The 23,285-nt window shown below is 35.9% G+C and overlaps 1 non-coding gene across 1 annotated transcript; it reads right to left on the bottom strand.

Annotated features, from left to right (window-relative positions):
* Positions 1 to 20,530: 20,530 nt before the first annotated feature.
* Positions 20,531 to 20,637, bottom strand: LOC132018853 (U6 spliceosomal RNA). The gene has a single exon (XR_009404632.1). It is a non-coding gene; the product is annotated as a U6 spliceosomal RNA (small nuclear RNA).
* Between the last annotated feature and the right edge of the window lie 2,648 nt (positions 20,638 to 23,285).

Here is a 23,285-nt window from a genome sequence, read left to right as displayed (position 1 = left end):
AAACATTCTTTCTCTTGGCCTTGAAGCTTCAGTCTCCAAGATGTACTTAAACCTCATTAGCTACTCATGCTCACTCTCTTGCAGGAGTATTTTTTTTTTTTTTTTTTTTTTTGCTCTGCCTTTAAAATTTGCTGGGCCTAGGACTTGATCCTCAGCATCTTGTCTTTAGAATCCTTACATTTTCCCTAGGTGGTCTTGTCCATTTCCAGGTTCTAAATACCATTTTTAAACTTTGTATTTTGGGATATCTTGGGCCTGGGTATCCGGCTATCTTACTACCTACTATGATGTACTCATTCCCTTGATAATGCTATTAATCTCAGACTTTCAAACATTATCTCCCAGCAGAAAATTCTTACACGGTATCCATCTCCACTCTGTTTTCTGAATTTCAATCCCTTTTTCCATATGCCTGAAAAAAATCTCCATTTGGTGTCTCACAAGCTTCTCAAAATGAGCACTGTTCAAAACTCATTGTAAGGGGCTCTACCTTCCATTCCTAAGATTTTTTTTTTTTCCATTAGTGTTTCCCATTTCAGGAATGGCCCTAACTTCTATGTAGTTGCTGGTTTTAAGAATAGATCCCCATTAATTCAGATTTCAACTCCATTTCCTCTAGTTTTTTTCTAAATCTTGGTAGGGGAAAGAACAAAAAAATCAACCCGAGGAACCTAAAAACAAGGGCCAGAAAAGTAGCAGAGTGGAGAGTCATAGGAGTGAAGGGAAAAATGTCTTAAGAAGAGATTTATTCACTTTTTAAAATGATTCAACATCCCTTGCTATGAGAAACATAACATTTCTCTAAATGGAACAACACTGAAGTCAGTGTCAATGACAGAGGGTGAGCTTTTAATGGAGATGTTATGATATAATGGGTCAAGGCAGAAAAGGAAGGCAAGAAATGGAGAGGGATGGATTCCAAGGTCAATTGTTTGGAGAAGCTTGGCTATGAAAGCAAGAACAGAGACCAGATGATGGCTTGGTAGGACACATGGGTTGCAAAAATAAATTTGTTGTTTGATGTGTTAATTTCTTTCTTTCTATGGTTTTTAATTCAAAAGAAAGCATATTTGAATATTGATAGGAAGGGCCTATCAGAGATTGATATACAGGAAGCAGGCTACTTGATGAAACAAAAATCCTAAGAATGCTGATTGGGATGAAATCCAAGAACATATGATAAATGTGACCCTTGGTAGAAAGACTTGCACCTCTGAGATTGAAGAGAAGACCCCTTCCTCTGAAATAGCTTCAGGTTAAGATGAACTGGTGGATGATGTGATGGGAAGACGAGTACATTTCTGATGCCTTCTGTTTTTGTTGGAGAGTGTGAAGGCAGGTCATCCACTGGAAGTGACTGATAAGGGATGTCTGTGGGGGAAGTGGAGAAGATGGGAAATATTTTCCTGAGAGACTGGAAGACTGAGCTGAAAAGAGAAGCATGGAAGACTCTCAGGCAGTCATGACTGCAATTAGCAGTCATGAATTCAGAGTAATATCAATATGCCCGTTTATTTAATCGCTCTGATGAAAACTGCTAACATACTGTGTAGGTATTTTCAGGAAGTTGAAAAGGTGGCTGTCACCCAGGGAAGCCATCCAGAAGGGGTCAAGGGACGTTACCAAGGGACCTTAATCTTAGTGAATCCACCACAGATTGGAGGCTAAGGTGCTGCAATGCAGTATCAGAACTCGGATCTGCCAGCCTCTGGAGGTCATAATTCTTCTAGGAGCAAACCTATGCCTCTCAAGGTCACAAGCTATAACGTGTAAGACAGCATCACAATGTGTTATTTACAATTATCACCAGAATAGATGTGTTCACACTGGCATGCTTATAACAGCAGATTACAATCAAATAGGGCTTGATGAACATGAAATTAGAGCAAAGAGATTAGATATAGGGATGACATATAGTTGCCTTCACAGTAAGTATGTGCTTACCATAAGGACAGAGAAGCCAGAAGAATTGGACCAGGTCACCCCAACTTTGGGAAGCAATGATATGCGCACACCCAGGGTAGGCTCTCCACTCACCACTTTTTCATATCTCCTAGTTGGTTCGCCCTCTTTCCAGATGACACATTTTTTCTTTTAGACTTACTTAGGCCTGGGACCCACTATGTGACACTGAGTGACTTTGCACACCTCTGCTTTACTCCATTTTGGGTGGTTCATAATTAATTCCCACATGGCAATCTTAATTTTCTCCTTTTCCATGTTCTTGGACTATGATTGCCAAGACAGGTCAATCATATCTATACTTTAACAAAATTAGTTTATGATTCTGATAGCTCATTAACATTAAATGCAGAAACATCATAATTTCTTAGTTTTCCCCTGGTTGTATAAAAAATTCATTATTTTTAGTTTGTGATCAGTTGAGAAAGAAGGTGCTAAAGATAATCTTAAAATTTGCAAGTGATGCATGATGATTAAATTAAATAATTTGCCTTGACATTTATCAGAAACTTCTGGAGAAATCCTTAAAAATCATTTACTGCTAATTAGCCCAAAGTAAACATATAGTATTTTAAACCATAGAACAAATCATGTCCTGTTAATTAGCTGGTTTACACGAAGTAAACAAATAGTACTTTTAACTATAGCTGTGATAGTTTAAAATGAAGTGTGACCACACAGCCTCTCAACCTTTGAATTTCCCAAACTGCTGAACTAAAATTCTGAATAAAGAAATCTTGAATCATCTTCCCCCATTTTCTCAAACTAGTTCCACTTAAAAGATTTTTAAAAATCTGCATTAAAAGATTTAATGACCATAGGAATACATTGAAAGAGAAATCACAAACTTTATCAGAGTAGACACATTCCTAACCATTTTTTGCAAAGACCTGAATGATATTTCTATTTCTTTTAGTTTTATAATCTTGCTCTGTTCCTTAAATCTATCAGATTTTCTTATACTCCAATTACTTTTTTGCTGGATACATGCTAAAAGACTGTTAAGCAGAAATAATCCTTTAGTACTCTTCTAGAGGCAACCAAAGACCTACATTCTGATCTTCTACAAGACCACTGCTAAAGACAAGCCAGAAGAAGTCAATGCTGGGGCCCCATTTCCACCAGTAATCTCAATGCCAAGTATTTGTACTGTACTACTTTAAAGACAATAATAATACTGTAACAGTAATGATGATAATAATGGAGCCACTTTTCACGAACCCGGAAACTTTCCTTACACTTTCATTTAATTCTATTTAATTCTCAAAGCAAACCTCTCTGAGATTCAGTTATAGGTCAAAGACCCTTTAGCATGACTCCCATAGACTTCTGGATAAATTGTCATCATTCTAGTTCCATACCTCAGAATTCTTGAATCTACATAGACCAGGGTCTGCTAGCTTGGGGGGTTGGTATTAAACAATGAGAAGTTCTTTTAATCCTGACTGTATATCATGCATAAAATAATTCTGGGATTGATGAGAAGTATCTGGCTCAGGTAAAGTTTCCAGTGTATTTTTAGGCAAGCTAAATCTTATATATGTAAATCTTATATATGTAAGGCTACATCTATAAGAAAGCACTGAAGTCTTCTGAAGTTCTGATGTTACTTCATTCCCTTTCTGTATTATTAACTCCAAATATGCATCTTCCTGCCATTTCCATCACCACCACATTGTCTCCCAACCTACCTTTAGGGAGAAGCATCTCCCTATTTCCTTGTTTATCTCTCAGGTATTGGCACCATATTGACTTCCTTGCATGTCCTTTAGTTTAGAAAATTCTACTTAGTTTGCCCAGATGTTTTCTCTAGATATTTCCACTACATTTTCTTTAGATCTTTCAATGTGTACTTCAGCATGTGTATATAGAGTGGTTACACAGCATCACTATCCCTGTTTGCATTAATTAAAGATAAAAACCTGGAAGGCAACATGATTGAGTGCATTTGTAGTGGACTCTACCATTCAGGCAAAGATCTGTGTGGCTTAAATACCTTACATGTGATGTTAGCCATGGGAACCCAGTTTCTCTCTATTGAGGGATCACTCTAAGTATATTTCACACCCTAAAGTAACACTCACAGATAGCCCTAAAGCAGTGGTTCTCAACCAGGGAAAATGTATCCTCAGGGCACATTTGGCAACATCCTTAGTCATTTTTGATTGTCATGTCTGGGAAGATACTGTTGCAGACTAGTGGGTAGAAACCAGGGATGTTGCTAAATATCCTGCAAGGCACTGGACATTCTTCTAATAAAGAATTATCTGATCTAAACTATCAATAAGATTGAGATTGAGAAATTTTGCCCTGAAGCTTTTAGAACTTTGGTAAAACAGAACAACACTTTCAGTACTTCTGGAGCTGGTGTGCTTTCTCTCTTATTACTCCCCACTCCCTGGATCTGGACATCACTGCCAGATGTACTGATCTTTCCTCATATACTGATCTCGCTGGAACAATAAGATGATGTTCACTTAGAAGTGTTCATATTCATGTATTGAAAGTTTATTTATTTAGTATTTATTTATACAAACATTTTTTAAAGTGACCATAATAAATTTGTTTTTGAAACCCCTCAAAAACTATACGCGGGAAAAAAATTCCAATTTAACTTTTTGCAGTTTATAATCTACAGTTCTTCCTCTGATTCAAACATATAACAATAATGGATAACACTTTGAAAAAAAAAGAACATTAAAAATGCATTACTGGGGACGCCTGGGTGGCTCAGTTGGTTGGGCAGCTGCCTTCGGCTCAGGTCATGATCCCAGCGTCCTGGGATGGAGTCCCACATCAGGCTCCTTGCTCGGCAGGGAGCCTGCTTCTCCCTCTGTCTCTGCCTGCCATTCTGTCTGCCTGTGCTCGTTCTCTCTCCCTCTCTCTCTCTGACAAATAAATAAAATCTTTAAAAAAAATGCATTATTGTGTTTATTTTTTTTATTTTTTTTGCATTACTGTGTTTAAATAAGATTAATACTTTCATAGACTAGCAATGAAAGGAAACATACCAATGTAAGTGGGTTACCTTTTTATGAGTACAGAAATAGCAGAGGTGAAGAAAAAATTCTACCCTTGCAGAAAGAAAGGGATCTAAAAGTCTTCAACTCCAACAAGAAAAACAAAAACGAAAACAAAAAAAAGTATGAAAAAAATGAGCAAAGGACTTGAATAGACATTTCTCCAAAGATCAATGAATGGCCAATAAGCACATGAAAAGATACTTATCATCACTAATCATTGGGGAAGTGCAAATTAAAATTGTAATGAGATACTATCTCACACCCATTAGGATGGTTATTATAAAAATAAAAATAGAAAAGAACAACTGTTGGCGAGGATGTAGAGAAATTAGAACACTTGTGCATTACTGAAGAGAACACAAAATGGTATGGTCATTGTGGAAAATAGTTTGGAAGTTCCCTAAGAAAATTAAACACAAAATTACTATATGATCCAGCAATTTCTCTTGTGAGTACATACCCCCAAAAATTGAAAACAGAGACTTGACCAGACAATAGTATTTTCGTGTTCATTAACATTATTCCAATAATCTAAAGGTGGAAGAAGACCAAGGGTCTATCAACAGATGAATGGATATGTGGTATATACATACAATGGAATATTAATTAGGCTTACAAAGGAAGGAAATACTACATATGCTACAACCTCAATGAATTTGGAAGACATTATGCCAAGTGAAATAAGACAGTTGCTAACAGGTAAATATTGTATGATTCTACTTATATGATGTCCCTAGAGTAATCAAATTTGAAAGGACAGAAAATAGAATAGAGGTTTCCAGTGACTGGGGGGATGGAGGAATAGGGAGTTATTGTTGAATAGGCAGAGAGTTTTAGTCTGGGAAGATGAAGAATTTCTGTGATGGATGGTGGGGATGATTGAACTGCAATGTGGGTATACTTAATGCCACTGAATTATATACTGAAATGGTCAAAATGATACATTTTATGTTATGTATATTTTGCCACAAAAAGAGTTCCTAGTCCAAAACTGGAAACAACCAAAATGCCTATCAACATTCAAATAGATAGATAAATTGTGGTATATGCATACAATGTAATGTAACACAATTACAATGCAACAGCATGAATAGATTTAAGACAACATTGATTTAAAGAAGTCAAAGAATACATACTGTATAGAATTTCACCCACATGAATAATAGCTTCATATAAAATTAATCTATCATTGCAAAAATGAGAATAATACTCACCTTTGTGGGGGAAGAGGCACTGAGGAAACTTTTAGGGGCTGGAAGTGACCTGCTTTTTAATCTGGATGGTAGTAATAGGGTGTCTACCTATGTGTACTTCATACTATATATTATACCTAAATTTAAATAACAAAAAAATTCACTGTGCAAATCCTAATACTTAGGCCAGTCTCGCTTCCTGAACAAAAGAGTTGGGTAATATTCTTATAGCCATGAAAAGAGGATGAAAAAACATGTGACTGACTTTACCTCATGTTAAATAGAGCTTCTGGCATGAGGTGGCAGGGATGAAGCCTGAAGATAGAGATGGAAGAGGAAATAGACCCTGGCTGAGGCCACCACAGGGGGAAGTTATTCCACTAGACAATATCCCAATTTGCATGTGTGTTTGTGTGTGTGTGTGTAATCAATGCTATAGTTTAACATTTTTTGCATTTCTGAGTAATGACCTCCCACTGTCTATGAATCCCTATGAATCCTTTTGAGATGGGGAGAAGAAAAGTGGGAAGGGGATTAGAATTTGCTATGGAGGATTAGCATGAGAAGGGAATAAAAGCTTCCACAACTCAAAGTGGTTTTATCCATATTTCTCATGCTAAACTTGAAGAGATTTTTAAAAATGAAGATGCGATGACTTCTGATATTCTTCTCAATATTTAACGTCAAAACATTATTTGGAATATACTCCACTCTTCTTTCCAAATATGAGGCTACCACAATTGTAAAGGAAATATAAACTGTTTGCCCAATAGGATACAGGTGAAAGATTGAGTATTCAGAGTCCAAAGTTGTGAGGAAAGTTCCAAGTGACAGCGGGCCAGTCCACAGTGTCTGTTGTCTTCTTCTTCTTCTTCTTCTTTTTTTTAATTTGTTTTTGTTTTTTTTTTTTTCCAGCATAACAGTATTCATTATTTTTTCACCACTCCCAGTGCTCCATGCAATCCGTGCCCTCTATAATACCCACCACCTGGTACCCCAACCTCCCACCGCCCCCCTGCCACTCTTTAACCTCTAGTGCTTGCTCTTATTTCCTCCTTTTTCTGAGCACTTCCCTCTCTGGGCTGCCTTTTGGGGAGTCAACAAGACGAAGAGCAATTCACAATAAGGCATTCTGCTTTTTAGGAGAAATTGAAGAAGTAACATGTAATCCTTGTTGTAAGGCTATAATTTCAAATATTTCAAAAGTCAGAAGGTAAAATAGTAAATATTCAAATAATTATTAGTTAACATCTTTGTGGTCTATACCCCACATCAGATAACACAGTTAACACAGTTGGAATCTGTGAGCTTGAGTGATTAATTATCACATTCTATCAATTCCAGGATGCCTATTTGAAAATGTTTAAGCATTTTCAAATGGGGATTCATCTTATAATTCTGGTATTTTATGATCATGTTCAGCTAATTAGCAGTCATTACCTGGGTATGTAAAAAGCTTCAAGAAAACACCAGCATCAGAGGATTTGGGCTTTATGGAATATGGCAATTCAGAGTGGCATATAGAGTGCTCACTCCATACCAGGCACTGTGTGACATGCTAAGAGCAGGGTGAAGAAAAAGTCAGATATAATCCTTCTTTCTCATGGAATGTGCAGTCTACTGAAGAAACAGATATTAAGATAAAGTCTAATGATTGATGTAATGGCGGAAAACAGGGTAAACATTCTAGATGTTTCTGTGAGTATATTTTTGTACAGGATTGATATTTAAATCAGTGGGCCTGTGTAAAGCAGATTACCCTCCATAATGTGGGTGGGCCTCCTTCAATCAGTTGAAAACCTGAATAGAACAAAAGATTGACCGCCTCTGTTTTTCCAGAGAATTCTGACTAATACAGCAACTTATTCCCTAGGATGGGTGTTTTAATCTCTATCAAATGCTATGATGTGTTTTATAATAGCTATTTAAAATACCTCTATATTTCCATCCAAAAACTTAACTTGTGAATAAATATAACCTACCAAAACAAATGATTAATTGTAGTCAATATAATGCTACCTATAAGTGTAATACAAAATTAAAATAACTATAATAAAATACACTTATAATAGAATGGTATATATTTCATCACACAAATGCATAGGCTTGACTACCTTGAAAGACCTATAATGAAGTAGACAAGTGCTTGCAATTATTTGTAATAAATAAGTTGGACTGAAAGATGAATAAACAGACCAGAAACTATTCTGTACCAGAAGCAGCAGTAAGTGAGGAATCAAAGGTTTTAGGTAGATGCTAAAGTAAAAACTATAGTCAGAAAAAAAAGAAAAACAAACAAAAAAACCCCTTGAGGTTGCTTTACGATAAAAGGTAAATAACTTTAAAGTAAGAACGACATTCTTGGTCAAACTATAGACTTTTAAAATGACAGAAATGAGAAAAAAATGATACTCTGATACTCTCATAAATAAACTGAGCCATATTTATTTAAGTATTGTGTCAAAAGTACTCTATATGGTATATAAATGTTATCACATAAAATAGATTTTTTACTTAGAAGTCCACTCATTGCTTCTAGTTCTTAACAAGATCATGAAGACTGTGTTCTTTGATAAGCAACAAGGAATAGAAGATGAACTGGAAAAAGAAGCACTTCCTCAGTAAAAATTTCAATAAGTAATTTCACAGCACAGATCTTATTATAGTGCCATAAAATTTTTAATACAGAAATAATACCAGTGATATTAAATATTTTATAGCATTTATTTATAATATTTTATAAGATCCTTCCATTTCATGTATCTTCATTAATTTAATAGTATTTGATTCTAAGTATATTTTAAAAAGAGTCTCAAAACTCTGCCACCATACATTTGCATATGGCAGACAGCTATAAAGGCAGACTGGTATTTAGGGACAGATCTGTTATTATCTCAAATATCAGTAATGATGATACTGCTGTTCACATCATTTTCTGATATGAAACACTCTTGAGAATACGAAAACTAAACAATGTGCAATATTCTATTGATTTGCATAGCTGTCAGATTCTGGAAAAATTCAGAAAATATCAGAAAACAAATTGTTAACCTTATTGGAATTGACTCTAGAAGACATTTAAGAATTATTAAAAATTCAGGGGTATTCAGAAGCCTCCAGGATTGCTCTCTATGCATTGGGAAAATCCTAGAATCTTTGCCCACTGCCCTCTCAATGTCCGTTTACTCTCGCTAGTCATTAGGACAACTGAAAAGCCCAATAGTTTTCCAGTATGCCCCATGAGAGGTAGTGAAACCCAGGTTAATAACTAAGGTCTTGAAGCAAATGACTCACAAACTACTATCCTGAGCCAGGCTTGCCTCCAGCTGCCAACTCCACACTGCCACTTGTATGAATCACCAGCAACTTAAATCTAAGCATAAGCAAAAAACAGTGGATCTCTCCACCTATCCCTATTTTCTTTCCTTCAACATGACCCATCTTTATCAATAGCAACTCCATTATTCTAACGTTGCTCAGGTCAAAAATATTGACTCTTTCCTCTCATACTCCACGTCTAATCTGATACTCTCTGCTCTGACCAGAAATAATCAAGAAAGTAACCCTTCAAGACCCCAGATCAAACCTTGCCTGAGGCTCCGTGCTCAGTCAGGAGTCAGCTTGGGATTCTCTCTCCCTCTCCTTCTGCCCCTCTCCCACCCCCTCTCAATAAATAATCAAATATTTTAAAAAAAAAAAAAAAGAAAGAAAAGAAAGAAAAGAAAGGAAAAAATAGCATTTTGTATACCATTTACTTAAACTCGCTCATTTTTAATGTTTTCTTAGTTTTTCATTATCAATTTTTTTCTTTCTACACACACAAACATACACATAAATATTTTTCAATTTTGTATTATGGTAAAATAGACTAAATATAAAATTTACCCATACTAACCATTTTTTTAAAGATTTTATTTATTTATTTGACAGAGTTCACAAGTAGGCAGAGCAACAGGCAGAGAGAGGGAGAAGCAGACTCCCTGCTGAGCAGAGAGCCCGATGCGGGGCTGGATCCCAGGACCAGATCATGACCCGAGCCGAAGGCAGAGGCTTTAACCCACTGAGCCACCCAGGCGCCCCCAATACTAACCATTTTTAAGTGCACAGTTCAGTGGTATTAAATACAGTTATAATATTGTGCAACCATCACATGCTATGGAGATGGAGCTGTGGAGATGGACAACTCTCAGTCTTGTTTTCCTCTTGTAAGACTGAAACTCTATTCCCATTAAACAATAACTTCCAGGGCACCTGACTGGTTCAGCCAGTGGAGCATGCAGCTCTTGATCTTGGAGTTGTGAGTCTGAGCCCCACATTGGGCATAGAAATTATTTAATAAAAAAATAAAATAAAATAAAACAAAACAAAAAGCCCGACTCCCCATTCTCACCTACTCTCAGCACCTAGAAACTACCATTCTACTTCTTGTCTCTATAATTTTGACTACTTTAAGTATCTCATATAAATATAATCATACCATGTTTGGCTTTTGTGACTGACATTTTACCTAGCATAATGTCCTCAAGGTTCATCTATGTTGTAGCATATTTTGGATTTTTTCCTTTATAATGTTGAATAGTACTCCATTGTATATATGTTTAAAAAAAAACTGAGAGAGTGATGTCTATCAGTATCCAAGTAATACAATCTAGTCCAATCCACAATCATCACTCATCCAGATTATTGCATATCCTTTTGATTCTACTCTCAATGTGGCACTCAGGTTTACTCTTTATTTGTATTTATTTATTTGACAGAGATCACAAATAGTCAGAGAGGCAGGCAGAGAGAGGGGGAAGCAGGCTCCCTGCTGAGCAGAGAGCCTGATGCGGGGCTTGATCCCAGGAGCCTGGGATCATGACCTGAGCCGAAGGCAGAGGCTTTAACCCACTGAGCCACCCAGGTGCCCCAGGTTTACTCTTTAATCACAGGAATCAGATCATATTTACTCCTATGCTGACAAAACTCTCAAGCAGCTTACCATTTTCCTCAGAGTAAACCAGTATTTTTGAAATATCTGTGATATCAGCCTCTTTCTTCAACTCTCTGAACTCATCTTGGACCACTCTCTACTTAATTCATTCCTCTTTAACCAGATGGCTACTCTGCTGTTCCTTGATCATGCTGATCCTATTCCTGTCTCAGGATTCTCACTTCTTAGACTCCTCCTTCAGATGATGTCATGCCTAACTTCTTTATTTCCTTTAGGCCTTTATATCACCTCATCTACCTTTCTTCATTACCTTGTATAAAATAGCAATCACTTTCTCACCATGGCCCTTCCCATTCCTCTTGCAATATGGTGTTTGGCTTGCGTGTGCATATACAGATAGAGAAAGCGAGAGAAGGATTAATTTTTAAAAACTGGCTCATGTGATGGTTGGGGTAGGCAAGTCCAAAATCTATAGGCCAGGCCATTAGGCTGGAAACCCGGGGAAGAGTTGTTGCAATGTTGAGTTCAAAGGCAGTCCAGAGGCAGAATCTCTTTTTCTTCACGGAACCTTGCTCTTTCTCTAAAGACCTTCAACTGATTAGATGAGGACCATACACATTATGGAGGGTACTCTGTTTTACTCAGTCTATTGTTTAAATGTTAATCACATCTAAAAAAATACCTGCACAGAAACATCTAGGCTGGTGTTTGTCCAAAAACCAGGAACAATGGCCTAGCCAACTTGACCCATAAAGTTTAACCATCATACTTCTTATTCTGCTTTATGTTTCTCCATAGCACTTATCATTATCTGATTTTATATAGTTGTTATTTGTTTATTGCTATCTTCCTCTACTAACATGTAAACTCCTTTAGGATAAGAACTTAGTCTGTTTACTGCTCTGAATGCATACTAGTCACTCTATAAATACTTGTTACACGAATAACTGAATGTGTTATTAAATCGAAACTACTTGACTTACGGTTATCAATAACTATCACATAGTACAACAGAGACAAAAATACAATCGATACAATTTCCCAATTCATTTCCTAATTCATGAGGGATAAAGATTATAAAAGAGCTCTATCTTTTATAATTTGGTTTGTATAAGTTTCCATATATACAGAGCATGTTTAATTTTCATTCCAGAGTACAAATTCAATGAACAAACCCTCCTGTTGGCTTTACCAAGAAAAATTAAAAACCTCTTTTAAACTGATGGAGAATACTGAATTATACAGCCTCTATTACAGACAGCAAAAAAGCTAGTACCAAGCATCTCATACCAAAAAAAAAAAAAAAAAGGTGTACTATATATCAAATTACTCTTAAATATATCTCCTATAAAATTTCTTGTGTAAAGAAATCATAAGAAAATTGTTTCTGCTTTCAGAGAAGGAAAACTTGTAAATTAAAAATTTAATTTCTTTTGCATAAGTAAGATTTTGGTTTTCACTTTCTTCAAAGCAAACATAAAATAACTGTATATTTACATTCTGAGCATGTTCAACATTCTCTTTTTGTCCTTTATTTCTTAAGCACAATAGTCTTGAGTAGAAATTTTGCTCAGTTATTTTCAAGTCACAACATCTTCTCTTAGTACGAAATATGGCAATGAATAAATAATACAATATCTAATTTATAATACCCTTCAAGCTCTTTACTTCCAACAAATTCTGGAATCCTGTATTAAAAAGCCTGCATGCCATAGTATATTTAACTAGATTTTACATGTTTTGTACACCAACTCTCATTTCAAGTCTTTGTGAATTTAAACTGGAATTTTATTAAGTAATTGATGTTGGTAGCTTCACTTTCAAATGGTATCCACATATGGACCAAATAATGAATAACAAAGTTCAGTGACTAAAGAAATGTAATAACTTAGTATTAGTAATATTAATATTATATTAATAATGATAATTAACGATGTGTTATTAACTACTCAGTAATAGACACATTCTTTTCAAGAATATATTGGCACAGAATAGACACATTAGACTGTAGACTTCAAAAGCTGTTTATATTAAAAGATGTTTCAAGCTAGAAGCACTTAACCCTAACTCATTCTTGTTGGAGGGGGAACTGTGACATGTTTCTGAATTTCTTACTATTAGAACTGAATTGCACTTACAGTGGAGTCCAGAGAAAGAAAATGTATTTCTCAGAATGTATTCTTTTGCAAATAACAGAGACCCAACTCAAGTTAAAGCAAAACCGAAATTTGCTGACATAACTGAAGATTTCCAGGGTTCCAGGTGTTCAAATCATGATGCCATGTCTCCTCTTGCTCTCCTAAATTTGATTTCCTTCATGTGACTTCACTCTTGGCAAAGTTCTTCTCTTATAATGACATGTCTACTAGCCACTCCATGACAAAATTCTCATAACTTCACCCCACTGACAAAGTAAGAGCCTCCTTTTCTCAATAATTTCAGAAGAGTCATGTCAAACATGTATCTCTGACCCATTCATTGTTTCTGGAAAGATAGAATATGATGATTGTTCAATCTGGGCCACATGTTCATTCCTGGAGTGGGGACTGGGGAAAGAATGGGACATAGGATCAGACCAACCTAAGCAATATAGACTAAGTGTGGGAAAGAGGCTGTTCTCAAAGGAAGATTGAAGAGTCCTGGGGGGTCGAACAGGGAAGGGCTAGTGAAAGTCACCAGTGGCCACAAGATTCATTTCACACTGCACCAGAAATATTCATTTCACATCTGCTCAGAAGGAGCAGGTGATTGCAAAACGGGTTGAGAAGAGAGTAGAAAAAGAAAAAGGATGAGAGGGAAAACCTAGACCTCCTAGTAGAATGGATGGGAATTGTCAGAGAAAGCAAGATTGATCAGCTCAGAAACAAGAATGAAAGTGAAATTCCCACAGTATCTAATTTCCATTTCATTCAGGACACTTGTAAGATGGAGTTAAACAAGGATTTCACCTTTTCCAATGATTACTGGGACTCCAGTAATGGAAATGAACGTTAGGCACGTTATATGAGCTTCCTGAAAACTGACACTTTCAAGATTATATGAATTATGTCTTCTAGTTTTACAGTCCAAGAGAGTATTTTTATCGTTTCTTGTACTGTTTAGGTAAAAGTTACATAATCCTTATCTCTATGTCTTCTATAATGTGATGAGAGGAATTTCTCATTTTCCTAGACACCTACAAATTGCCAGACCCAATGTTAACACTTCTGCACATGTAATCTGGAAGAATAATAGGAATTCCCTGGAAGATGGTGGAAACAAAGTAACACAAAATCATGTAGGAAGTCAATGTGTCAGGCTAGTTGTATAATGTAATGATTAAGGCCTTGTATCTCTCTTCTGCAGGCTGAGTAAATGGAACTTACAGACACCATTGGCTGCTTACAGCTGCATGCTAGCCTGTCTTAAAATTTCATGTTCTATTTTTAAAATAAACATTCTCTTTCTTTTTTCTGAGGTTGAAACCCATTGTTCTACAAGGCCATATATGTCTAGGTAGCTCTCACGCATACATACCAAAGCACTCCTTAAACTGGTAGAGACTATCACAATGAGAAGAGAATGGGCAGATCTAATAATCCGAAGCTCAGCCTCCCAGACCATGGGATTTTCTATGGGACTCCCTTCTACGAGTCTAGACAAAGTTTAGATAAGCCACAAAATTAAAATAACAAAATATTTTTCTTAATTTACCCTCACAAACCTGTTTTATTTTGCATTATGTGTGAAGAATAATTAGAAAGCTGGTGCAGCCACTCTGGAAAACAGCATGGAGGTTCCTCAAAATGTTGAAAATAGAACTGCCCTATGACCCAGCAATTGCACTATTGGGTATTTACCCTAAAGATACAAACGTAGTGATCCAAAGGGGCACATGCACCCGAATGTTTATAGCAGCAATGTCCACAATAGCCAAACTATGGAAAGAACCTAGATGTCCATCAACAGATGAATGGATCAAGAAGATGTGGTATATATACACAATGGAATACTATGCAGCCATCAAAAGAAATGAAATCTTGCCATTTGAGACAACATGGATGGAACTAGAGCTTATCATGCTTAGCGAAATAAGTCAAGCAGAGAAAGACAACTATCATATGATCTCCCTGATATGAGGAAGTGGTGATGCAACATGGGGGCTTAAGTGGGTAGGAGAAGAATAAATGAAACAAAATGGGATTGGGAGGGAGACAAACCATAAGTGACTCTTAATCTCACAAAACAAACTAAGGGTTGCTGGGGGGAGGGGGTTTGGGAGAAGGGGGTGGGATTATGGACATTGGGGAGGGTATGTGCTTTGGTGAGTGCTGTGAAGTGTGTAAACCTGGTAATTCACAGACCTGTACCCCTGGGGATAAAAATATATGTTTATAAAAAATAAAAAATTAATTAAAAAAAACACATTTCTGAAAAGAAATATTTTATAATTAAATTTTAACAGCATTTTCATGGGACTTCAGAAACAAAACCAAATATTTGTGTCATATGTGCTATCCATACAAAATTTAAGAGGCATTTTACAGAGGTTAATTTTTTTACTAGCATATAATGTATTATTTGTTTCAGGAGTACAGGTCTGTGATTCCTCAGTCTTACACAATTTACAGCACTCCCCATAGCACATACCCTCCCCAATGTCCATCATCCAGCCACCCCATCTCTCTCACCTCCTTCCCCTCCAGCAGCCCCCAGTTTGTTTCCTGAGATTAATAGTCTCTATGGTTCATCTCCCTCTCGTTTTGTTTCATTTTTCCCTCCCTTCCCCTATGATCTTCTGTCTTGTTTCTCAAATTCATCCTATCAATGAGATCGTATAATAATTGTCTTTCTCTGACTGACTTTTTCACTTAGCATAATTATTTTTATAAGTAACATAGTTCTAAGTCCACAAATTTTAGTGGTTACTCTGACACACATCAAATTTGAATATAAGATCATTTAAAAATTGAAAATGATTTTATTTCATATATGCATATTTAATGAGGGAGAAGCTAAGTAATTACCTTGAGCATATACTCCTAATTCTTAGTGACATTTTAAAAAGAAGAAAGTTGCTGATATGATAAATAAATAGCTTGTATGTGATCAAAATATTTTAGTCTGAATCTACTACCACCAACTATTTGACTTGAGCAAGACACTTAGCTTTGAGGGACCTCATTTTTCCCAGGAGAGACCTGGATCATATAATTTCTGTCAATCTCTGGAACTCTAAAATTCTAATATCCTAAAAAGAAGAATGTCTCTTATTTAATTTGCTCCTAAATAAAATGGGTTTTAAATAGTTCTGATCAAATAGACATCTATCATATTTAAAAACAAAAACAAAGTAAATGTGTAAAATGAGAAAAGTTTCTCCCAAACTTCCGATAATTTTTATCATCTTGAAGTCACCCCTGCTTGAGGAAGCAACTATGGGATTAGTAGCTTGTAGACAAATTCATGCTTGGCAGCACTTCCCCTTGCTATCCAAAAATTTAAACTATATGACTTATGAATATAGTTCGAGTTTTTATTCTCAGATGCAGCTGAAAACAAACATAGGTCTAAACCATATACAAAATTCCAAAATTCAGGAGACACCGCCCCTTTTCTAAAGGTTGTTTCAAGTTTAGACTGAGAATCACTTACTTGTAACAAAGTGAACTTTTCTATGTACTCATAGAAAATGAGGCTTCATTTCTCAAACATCTTCATGGCTCATGTCAGGCACAAGCAAAGCATACTTAATAAACAATTTAAGTGGTCCATCATTGTTGGGGTTGATTTATCTCCCAAGTATGGATGAAAAATGTGAGAAAAATCAAGGTGAGAAGAGAATGGCCATCCTTTACTCATATTCTGGGCCTAGGATCAGTCTCAGTTCAAGCTCTGATTCTGTTTTCGTATTTTTCATTCTAAGGAAGGCTCTGAAGAAATTATAATTTACTTATACGAACCTCACGAGACTAAGATTTTATAGAGCAGTAGTGTTCACTTATAGTTTTTCCAGACTTTTCCACATTCTTATGCAAAGCAAGTATTAAGGAGAAGTTGTTAACACAATTGGTTGATTTAAGATTGATTTCATAACTTTTATTCAATTCCTCCAGGGCTAAGTAACATATTAAGTTGTATTTCTAGGCAGGAAACGAATAGTCACAAAGTTTATATATTTCATTCTTCAGTATTTTATAAATTTTGGGATCTATTTTAGATAAATTTAATACATTCAGTAAGTGGTTTTGTGATTATTTGCTCTCTTATTTCAGATAGTGTAAAGGAAAAAGTATAATATTCAGTTTTCTATACTTAAACTATTTAAAAACATGAAAATTCAGGGGCGCCTGGGTGGCTCAGTGGGTTAAGCCACTGCCTTCAGCTCAGGTCATGATCTCAGGGTCCTGGGATTGAGTCCCCCATTGGGCTCTCTGCTCAGCAGGGAGCCTGCTTCCTCCTCTCTCTCTACCTGCCTCTCTGCCTACTTGTGATCTCTCTCTGTCAAATAAATAAATAAAATCTTAAAAAAAAAAACCATGAAAATTCATACTTTTTTGTTGAGACTGGTCAGGACAACAAAGATTACAATTTAATTTTCAATAATTATGTCACTTGTCTTAAATTTGCCTTTCAATTATTGCTGTCATTTAAAGATTTTTGGTTGTTATATTGATATAAAAATAATAATAATAATAGGGTGCATGGGTGGCTTAGTGAGTTAAGCGTCTGACTCTTGATTTCAGCTCAGGTCGTGGTCTCAGGGTCCTGAGATTTGGCCCTTCATCAGGCTCTGTGCTCAGCATGGAGTCTTCTTGAAATTCTCTCTCTCCCTCCACCTCTGCCCTTTCCCCTGCTCATACACTCTCTATCTCTTTCTAAAATAAATAAATATAATCTTTAAAAATGTAATCAGAATACTATCCATAACCTTTGTAAGATTCTCACAAACTTTAAAAAATCAGGTAAGATTAATGGCTTAAGTTTCAAGAAGTTTCACATGTACTTTGTGAAATGATTACTATAATCATGTTAATTAATGCATCAATCATGTCACATAGTTATCTTTGAGTTATATACCCATTAGAGTAGTGGTAGAAGGAAGAGAGTGATCAATTTTATATGAATGTCTTTAAGGAACTATTTACTACAAGATGTTTATGTTGAGACTAGGATCATGAGTATCATATTTCAGAATTGGGAATACAAATTGCACAGGAAATAATCAACAGAGCAAGACAGACTTGCTTGCAAGACTAAGGTCCTGCTTGCAAATTTGTCCCTTGCCTGGGGTCTGGAAACTTAAATTTTGAGTGTTTCTGCCATGCTCTGATAAGAATGATTCATTACATCTAAACTATCTATATAAATAATACAGCTGTTGCTGCATACTTGGTTTCCTTCTGGGAGTCTGGAAATTTGGTATGTGCTAGGGAGCTAGGCAGAGGGTGCCTACATAGCCAAGCCCCATTAAAAATTCTGGGCACTTGGTTTCTAAGGAGCTTCCCTGCTAGACATTTCACATTTATTGTTACAACTTATTGCTGGGAGAATTCAATGCATCCTATGTGACTCCACTGGAAGAGGATCCTGGAAACTTGTGCCTGGTTTCCTCCAGATGTTAGTCCTCCACCTTCTCCCTTGCTCCTATGTATTTATATCCTTTAGTTGTAATAAATTACAACTATATGATGTATGATTATTTCTATGAATCCTCCTAGCAAATCAGCCTCAGGGTAGTCTTGGAGAGACACAGTACAGGATACATTTCTTGGAAGGTCAACTTTGGCAGAGAAAACAATAGTGGTCAGAGACAAGGACCACTTGTAAAAAAGGAAACACATTCTATTTTGGGAACTGAACCTCATTTTGAATGATTCTGCTAAGATGGGGAGGACAATTACACAAGGAGCCAAAGAGAACCTTAAACATTATCTAGATATTTGGTTATTTCCCTTTTTAAGGGCTTCTGTTAGTTCAATTCTTATTTGACCAAGTCTTCTTCAAAGGTTCTTACTGAGAATGAGCACAGAAAGGTAGTAATAGTCCAACTGAAGTCATGGATCTGACTCAAACATTGCTGCTCCAAGAAAACTGTTCTGATTCCAACCTGTGAAAAATGGAATCTGTCCATGGTCTTATTTTTTCAAAATGTGTATTCTAAAGTAAGATCCTTGAGAGGATTGTGTGTGTGTGTGTGTGTGAGAGAGAGAGAGAGAGAGAGAGAGAGTTTTAAGATTATTTTATTTGCAAGACAGAGAGAGACAGAGAGAACATGAGCATGAAGGAGGGGGAGATGCAGGGTCCCCTCTAAGCTGGGCTCTATCTTAGGACTCTGGGACCATGACCTGAACTGAAGGCAGACATTTAACTGACTAAGCCACACAGATGCCCAAGAAGGATTGTGTTTTATTTGTTTTTATTTTTCCTTAATGCAGTGGCTAGCATAGTGTTTTATTAATGGAAGACATTTAATAAATATATTTATGATCCCTTATGAGATTATGAGCTTCTTACAAGATGAGACCATATTTTATTCATCTTTGTATCTCTGTAATCTAGTACAATATCTGGTTTACATTATCCATTCTTTCATTTCCAGGATATTTATTGAACATCTATAATGTGGCACACACAGTTCTAGGTGCTTATAATTAAATAACAAACAAGATAAGGGGGCTAACAGTCACATGGGAGCTGAATAAATGCTTGTTGCATTCAGTGGTATTTATCATTCAGACTCTTGACTTCCCACAAGCCTGACACTGTGAAAGCTGTCCCTATCTTTCTCCTATATTTTATTTGCCTTATTCCCTTATCTGTACACTGTAATTCTGGTTTTGAAACTGGACTAACTACTTCTGCTCTCGTCACTTAGATTTTTCCCCTCAGAAATGGCATCAGCTCCTGGTCTAAAACAATCATAACCAAAATACAGTTGTTATTGGAATATGACAATTACAAATTGTAATGTGTAATTTAGATGATGTGTTCCAACAAAGGCAAGAAGTTTTGTTTGGCTGGTTTTCTTCCATCGTCTCAGAACTCAGGACAGTACTTTCTCAATAAAAATTTGTTGAGCAAGTCAGTTGAATAAATAACCTTATATTAGAATCAAATGAAAGTTTTATCAATGAAATATTATTTAAAATTATGTTTTGAAAGATAATATTAGCCAGGATAGCTAAAACATGCAACACATAATGTGAAAGAAGCTGAAAACCTCAAGATGATTCTATAATGAAAGAATTTCCTGAAATGGGAGGCAGCGAATGTGGGCTCTGGGTGCTTTGTCATTAACTTGCAATAATAGGACTTTTGTCTGGTCATTTTAAATTTTGTGCACCTCCCTTTTCTTATCTGTGAATTGAAGATGTTGAAAGAGATTTCTACGTTCTCTTGTACATCAGTATTAAATCCATGTGGTTGTTTAAAAGGAATGATACCTGATGGGCGTTATGTATTTTTGTGTCATCCTCGCTCATGGGCCATGCTACTCTTCTCTGTATGGTTCTCGTTTTAGTATATGTGCTGCCGAAGCGAACACCCTGATGGGAGTCACATATAACCTAAGTTGACTGGCTCTGTAGACTATTTCCATCAGTTGCTCGTCATTTTCTCATATTCTAAATTTATTAATGTCTCAGACAGCGATGACAATGGTGATGGGTAGGCAAATATCATAGAAACAACAGTATCAACTTAAAGGAAAAACTCTTTCTAGCAGATAAAGCTTTATCAGAATATAAAATAAAATAGTTAGCTAGGGGATGAGTAAGTAGGGAACAAAATAAGATGATGCATTTTTATCTGTCTTTTACAGTGTATTTGAATTTAAGTGGTGAATAGCAGTAAGAAGGTTGAATTGATGTAGACTGATCCAGGAAGATGGATTTTCTTTTCTGGAAAATTTCTCATAGAATTTCACATGCTTCATAGGCATAAAATCTCTTATTATTTTTAATAGTAATATGTCTTAGTAGATCTATTATTTGTATTTAAAACGTAATAGTTTCTCATAGATTTGTATAAATTAAAAAAACAAATATTTGATACAATAAAATGAATATCAGTGATATGTACTTTCTGTGCCAAATCCTCTTGAGAGTTAACATTTAGGTAAAATGCTATAACACACAGATCACATTATTGAGGATGGCCTTGGGACAGGTTGCCATGGCTATTTATCCAAATATACAATTATCTGGGTCTTTCATCAGAAATGAGAATTCTTGGACAAAAACAAAGATTTACCACGCAGCCTGAAACAGACAGACAAGTAGCTTTAAACAATAAGCAATCTTTTCAGATTGACTTTGTTACCCCCTTTCATCAAGAGTCACTGTCAATGATGTCTGGCTTTCTCCAGGATTCATGACATAAAATTTTTATCTGTTTGTTAAAAACAAACAGACAGGGCGCCTGAATGTCTCAGTCGGTTAAGCATCAGACTTTTGATTTTGGCTCAGGTTGTGATCTCAGGGTCATGGAACCCGCTCAGCACCCAGTCTGGCCCTCTCCTTCCTCCCCCTCTATCCTTCCTCCACTTGAACACCTGCTCTTTGCCCATGCTGAACTCTGAATACACCTGTGTGCACCCTCCCTCTCTCTAAATGAATAAATAAAATCTTAAAAAACAGACAGTATTTAGTGTATTTGTATTATAGGATGTCTATAATGTAGCACCAGGATTTTGTTGTATCTGTCCATAATTATTTATCTGGAGTATAAGTTTTTGAAGGACCTGATTTATATTTGGATTTCCAGTAGAAACTTTTAGAAATCAAATGTTTTTTCATGTATTATATTTTGGGCTAAATATGAAGGGAGTGGGGGGATAATTCTTCTAAATCCTTTTTTAAAAGACTAAGCAAAGAGTTTAAGACTGCTAAAATACGACCTCTCAAAAACTTCCAGCAACTTTCTGAGGAAAAAAAAAAATGTGATTAGTAAGTCACATTGATGGTGAAGCTAACTTGAAAATGAATTTTTACATAAATTTTAAGTTCAGTGTATCATTCATGAAGGTATTTGTAGTTAATTTTTCAAACATTGTATCTGAACCTAGTCACCTTTGTCTAAATGTTCTGTTTTGGTCTGATTTTGAAATTCTCATTATTACTTGTTGGCTGTCTCATTGAGTTTTGAGTCATGTAATTTTCAAGGCTATCATACAAATTATATCATTAGAATTTATATTTCATATTTTCCCAAACTTGTCAATTATAGTCCTCTTGCTACAAGATTACCATATCCAATACCAATATCCTCTCCTCTGTTTATGCAGTTCTTCAAAGAATTCATCTAGCCCCAAATCTCCAACTCTAAACTTCAAGTTAGTTATCACCAAATCCACTGTCATTAATTCCATTGATAGATATTTATCGAGTATCTTCTGGCTAAGCTAAGCACTGTGTTGAGAACAATGGTGAGAATTTTCCCCATCCCAGTCTTTCTTTCATCTTGTTTATTCATTCATTCTTTTATTCAACAAATATTTAATAGACTGCTATTTTGTACCAGGAAAAGCACTAAATGGAAGATAACAATTTACAATTTCTTCAAAACATGAGAAATGTAAATGGACAATTTCAACTTTAAGAAGGAAGTGCTAGTTTGGTAAAGGTTTTATACAGTAAGCTCTGGAAGATGGATGAGCATGGAGGGTCAAGAAAGGGTTTTGCATGATTTAGCATCTTGCCTGAGATAACAACTCAAGCCAGTTGTCTTGGTTTAGAGTTCTCTAGAAGTTGACCCTGAGACAAGGATTCAAATGCAAGTAGTTTATTTGGTAAACTGGTAGAGAAGTGGGGAAATAAAACAGGGAGGAGAAAGATGCCAAAATAAAGTGTACATGATCAAACCAGTTACCACCATGGACAACTGGAACTCTATCCCTCTAGGGAAATAGAAATAGTTGTATACCACAGTAGTTATCTACCATCCTCTGCTCCAGGTTGAAGAATCTGGTTTTTATTCACCAGCTCCCTGTCCATCATTGTCTACTTCTGCAGACACCAACTCTTTGTCACTTTTAGTTTTCCTTATGCATGACCTTATGTGTTCTTGAGGCTAAATAAAACCTTAAGACCAATAAGCACAGATATTTACATTAAGCAGGCTTGTATGTATATAAATGAATGTAGACATATGCACAAGGTAGCAACACAATCTGCTAAACCAGGTGATTTCATG

The sequence above is a fragment of the Mustela nigripes genome, chromosome 5 (assembly GCF_022355385.1).
Source record: "Mustela nigripes isolate SB6536 chromosome 5, MUSNIG.SB6536, whole genome shotgun sequence".
Classification (NCBI taxonomy): domain Eukaryota; kingdom Metazoa; phylum Chordata; class Mammalia; order Carnivora; family Mustelidae; genus Mustela; species Mustela nigripes.
The sequence above is the reverse complement of the archived record's forward strand: the minus strand, read 5'-3'. Positions and strand labels throughout refer to the sequence as shown.